General features: G+C 42.6%; 1 pseudogene; it reads right to left on the bottom strand.

Moving 5' to 3' along the window:
• Nucleotides 1-1,280: 1,280 nt before the first annotated feature.
• Nucleotides 1,281-1,398, bottom strand: LOC124557116 (annotated as a pseudogene).
• Between the last annotated feature and the right edge of the window lie 4,225 nt (nucleotides 1,399-5,623).

Below are 5,623 nucleotides of genomic sequence, written 5' to 3'. Positions count from 1 at the left end.
TATGAATCTGAATGAATCCCTGCTCCGATAAAATCAATGACTAGCCTGACTGTGCCATAAGAAACTGTATAAGAGAAGCGAGAGGTATTAGGTACCTGTCAGTAGTGTTTACCGTTTACGTTTTGGACAATCGGCTGAAGGCAGCCTCTGTTCCACTATGTGCGACACACGGCGTTATTTTGTGAGGCAAGGACACAGTGCGGTATATCGCACCTGTTTTAAAATCAATGGCCTCGCGCCTGCCGAGGCCGCACGACTCATACAATTCACTGCGCTTCTGGACAAGGGAAATATACCGAAACGTCGTCAGTCAGATGGGCGTGATTCAAACTGTGTCCATCACGAACGTTGCACAGCTTATGCTGACGCATCGAGAACTTGTCCTCTCTCCATCAACATGTCATCTATCACTGCTCTATTCGACAGTGCCCTCGAAACACAGAGATCTGGATTCGGACCACCATTGGAAAGACTCGAGAAAGGAGTGGAGAAACATACGACCCATTCATCGTATACGACACAATGTATCCTTTGTAGCCAGCCAAAGACTTAAACCTGATGCGTCGTGATTAAATCAGTATTAATAATTACGATAGACTGGTTGACTCAAATCTTACTGTAATACATCACTGACCATCATTATCTGGTCTCACACGAGTAGCAGTTAAACGACACGCTAGTCAAAATTATGGGTACATTATCAACAAAATATGACTCCCTGTAATAATCAGATGGCTCTGGAGAGTTGATATCTACAGATCATTGCGTACTCTACTTGTGCGAGAAGCCAGGATTCCTCACACTGTTGTTGCTTTTCTTTGTGTGACAACGACTTAAAACAAAAACTCCTACTGCAAAAATACACTTGTTTCTTTACGTCAGCGTGGCATACAAACAGTAACACATCATTTGGAGTCATTCCAACCAACTGTACTCGGATAAGTTCAAATAAACCGCATTGCAACAATCAAGTCGACTCCGTTTAGAAACCAAAAAGTTGTGTCCTTGACGAATTTCATGGTGTCAGAAGAGGAATAAAATTTAGGGTGTTTATTCAAAACTAAAAACTAAACTCCTCCCGAACAAGCGATGAAGGCCCATCGATACCGACCGGCCGCCGTGTCATCCTCAGACCATAGGCGTCACTGGATGCGGATGTGGAGGGGCGTGTGATCATCACACGACTCTCCCGGTCGTATGTCAGTTGCCGAGACCGGAGTCGCTATATCTCAATCAAGTACCTCCTCATTTTGCCTCACACGGGCTGAGTGCACCCCACATGCCAACAGCGCTCGGCACACCGGATGGTCACCCATCCAAGTGCTAGCCCAGCCCGACAACGCTTAACTTCGGTTATCTGACGGGAACCGGTGTTACCACTGCGGCAAGGCCGTTGGCCTAGGATTTGTATTCAAGCACCCTTGAAACAGAGACGTGTCACCCAGAATCTACAATGTGGAAATCTGCGACGTGGAATTGTCTTCATTCACGGTAACGCACTCACGCACATTGTCGCTCGTACTACTCAGACGACTCGAAACACGGTGCGGAAACGTTTAAAAAATCGCAATTAACGTCGTGGACTCACACATACCGGCTCTTCCTCCAACTCTCCAAGAAATTGCTTCTTTCTCAAGGTTTTGAATGCACCGAAGTGTAGTAAACTTCCTTAGTGGACTGTATGGCAGCTCTGTTATGGAATTGGATGCTGAAGGTTTAAAAATTCGTGTTTCACGGTACCAAAACCATTTTCAGTGTATCAGAGACAGAAAATAGCAGAAGCTGTGCGTGTGTGGATTTCAATCAATCTACCACATCCTTCGGCCCTTCTTCGCAGTGAATCAAGCACTGGCTCCATTCGCATTGCCTCGCATCTATTGGTCACACGCTCCTATAACGTCTGCTCATTGGCGATGGGTTGGCAATACACCAATGCCTTTAAATCTCCCCGCAGTCAGAAGTCCAATCGATTCCGTTCCGGTAAACGGGGAGGCCATTGCTCTTCGACCAATCCATCGTCCATGAAATATTGCGGTGAGGTACTACCGAACGATCTCTAAAAAATGTTGTGAAGCTCGGTCGTGCTTAAACCACAGTCGTTGTCTTTCTGTAAGAGTAGCATTTTTCAAAATAGGTGGTAAATCAACGCGCAGAAATCGGTGATACACAGCATCTGTTAATCTGTCTGGTAAAGAGTATGGCCCTATGAGACTGTCGCTGACAAATCCTGCCCATACATCGATACTAAAGTCATCTCGATGCCTCCCCTCCAAGACAGCTAGAAGATTTTCATCTGCCCATATGTGGGTATTGTGATTATTTACTACGCCACCTCTAGTGAATCCTGCCTCATCTGTAAACAAAATTCACGCCGCTGCAAACTGCAGATCTTCAACTACCCATATCTCAACAAGTATTCCGGACACATCATTATAGCAATTTTTCTTCTAGTTTTTACCAGTACTGCCTCCTATAGGAAGCATTATTGGTGAAAGTTTCTCTAAGCGATTGACCCTTTGTGGTGTGTCTCCGATGAGTCACAGGCCATCATCATCATCAGCCACTTGACATCCGCTGCTGAATAATGGTGTCCTCCAGACGCCTACGTACATTACGATTTTCAGACATACGCATTCACATTGCCACTGTCTATCACCTTCGTACCTTGCATTAGATCGTCGCTCCCACCTCTCATTGTCTCTTGGAATCCAGCAAATAACTCCCTTGATCCATCCAATATCCTCTCACCTGGCTACATGTCCTGCCCACCTCTATTTCCTGCTCATTGCAGTCATTATGTCTTCCACTCCAATTACTTCCCTGATCCGTTTATATGCTTTCCTGCCTTTCTCAGTAATTTCTGCATCTTTGAATTGTTAGCTGACCAGAGCTCTTAGTTTTCGCACTTAAATTCTGTGTTTTACTGCCGTAAGTCAAAATTGGTAATACACACTGCCTGCATATCTGAAATTTAATTTTGAAAACCCAAATTAGTTTAACAAAAGCACTCTAGCACCTTTTTATTCTTTTGTTTTGTTTTTTTCGTCCATCACGTCGTTTTCAGCTGCCGTAAATAGAAAAACTCATCAACTGGGTCTTCATTGTTGATTTGTACTATTTTATTTTCGTCTTATTGCAGTACACAATTTCAGTCTTATCACAACTAATTTTGAGATCTACTTTCAAACTTTTTGCAGTCGTTGTTGAAATTTGTATGCATCGAAGGCAATCATTACAATGTTTATTAGCAAAATGATGGCTGTTCAGATATGTTCCGTTAACATGCATACTTAATTGTTTCCAGTTTTTACATGTTCACGAATATACTGTAACACAGTGGAACGCAGCAGTTTTATTGAATCTTTGCACATTTTATTCGTGTTTATATTTGCACAGGGCGTCCCAGGAGGAATGATCAGTATTCAACTACATGACGGGAACGATCGAAGCAAAAAGTCTAACAAACAGAGGCTCTAAAATGCTTACCTTAAGAGCTATGACAACTTCTTCATCTGCGATACTGTGAAACAGATCTCTTCTACTGCAAGCTCTTTTTGCTTTCCATATTTTGGGAGGAGGTAATATGGACTAAAACAAGGAAAAAATATCTAGTAAACATAGGCTCTAAAGTGCATACCTCAAGAGCTATGAACACTTCTTGTTTTTCGCTACTATGAAACACTTCTTTTCCACTGAACAAGTGCTCGTAGCTACGCATTTTAGAGCCCATCTGATTTTTCGCGTTTTATCGTCGTTCCTGTCATATCCCTGAATACTGACCATTCCTCATGGGACACCATTTATAAATGGGAGGAAAGCTTCTTGATGACACAGTGCCTGCATGGCGAGTAACCATCAGGAAAAATGATCTCGTCACGATGTGCTCCTGTGCAACGTTATACATGCTGTTATATTCTTAACATCCATTTATAAGCCATCAGTCAGAGCAAGAGATACTCTCAGTTTATACTATGAGGACGGATCTGAAGTATTATTGCTGTGTCACAGTGAGGAGGAACAAAACGACAACGTCAGTGTAATGAATGACAATGGGGAAATACGGAAAGTCAATTAAATCCAACAGACAAATTTGCTTTTGGTTAGTCCCTCCCTAGGAAAACACGATTATTTCATCTTTTCTAACCAGACACGTTTCGCTAAAGTCGCAACGTCATCAGCGAGTTCTTTATTTTCTTTCTATTAAATATCACGGAAACTGCTCTTTACCATCCAAGAACAACTTCAATACCAAGAAGGATAAGTCCAACATATTCGTCAAGACATTTGCTGTCGGAACTTCCTGTAAGTGTCAGGCGATCGCACTAGCTGTCAAACTGCGACCAAATATCCGAAGTGCCCGACTTCCGCGGCACATTCTTGACATACTGAAGTAGAAAACACACTGAGGAACCGAGATATAGCAGCACGTGACGAGGTGCGAGAAGTATAGGGTGACCAGGAAGTCCGTTAGTATGTGCACTAATTCACGGAACATCGTACGTTGTTGTTGTGGTTGTTGTTGTGGTCTTCAGTCCTGAGACTGGTTTGATGCAGCTCTCCATGCTACTCTATCCTGTGCAAGCCTCTTCATCTCCCAGTACCTACTGTAGCCTACATCCTTCTGAATCTGCTTAGTGTATTCATCTCTTGGTCTCCCTCTACGATTTTTAACCTCCATGCTGCCCTCCAGTACTAAATTGGTGATCCCTTGATGCCTCAGAACATGTCCTACCAACCGATCCCTTCTTTTAGTCAAGTTGTGCCACAAACTCCTCTTCTCCCCAATTCTATTCAATATCTCCTCGTTAGTTATGTGATCTACCCATCTAATCTTCAGCATTCTTCTGTAGCACCACATTTCGAAAGCTTCTATTCTCTTCTTGCCTAAACTATTTATCGTCCATGTTTCACTTCCATACATGGCTACACTCCACACAAATACTTTCAGAAACGACTTCCTGGCACTTGAATCTATATTCGATGTTAACAAATTTCTCTTCTTCAGAAACGCTTTCCTTGCCATTGCCAGTCTACATTTAGAGAGGTAAAATTTTACACACACGTCTGATATAACATGGGGTTTTATTGAAACCGAAAACCAGTTCAAAAACCCGCCGACAGATAGCGCTGGACAGCGGGACGCTGCTTTTCAAACTGTCAGATGGACGGGTGCGAGGAACGCCGATAAGTTATCTCCTGTTTCAACGGCTGCAGAGTTCTAATACTTCCACAATGGACAAGAAATATTTACTGACAATAGGAATTATTTAAAAAAATAAAATACGGAAATGAGACAGACAATCCCAGTCGACAAACAGTTAAGGATAACTTTGCGACCCTTGGCGTCAGGCAGGGAAATAGTGTGTTTGAAATTTATTGTGTTAATATCCACAAACACTACTAGCGAGCATTTTTTTAAAAAAATAAGTCCAAAAGTACTTTTGGTGACTGTTTGGATAGGAATGTGTTGATTCTGTAACTCAAAATACATTAAGCCATCATTTGTGTTCATATTAAAAAGTTTAAAAGTCTAAATCGCTCGAACTTAGCATATCCCGGCCGTATGTAAAGTATGCTACCGGCAAGACACAATCGATGTTTTCTCCGCGCGATAGCAATGGAA

This window comes from Schistocerca americana, chromosome 1 (genome assembly GCF_021461395.2).
Source record: "Schistocerca americana isolate TAMUIC-IGC-003095 chromosome 1, iqSchAmer2.1, whole genome shotgun sequence".
Classification (NCBI taxonomy): Eukaryota; Metazoa; Arthropoda; class Insecta; order Orthoptera; family Acrididae; genus Schistocerca; species Schistocerca americana.
This window is presented reverse-complemented; position numbering and strand designations above follow the sequence as displayed.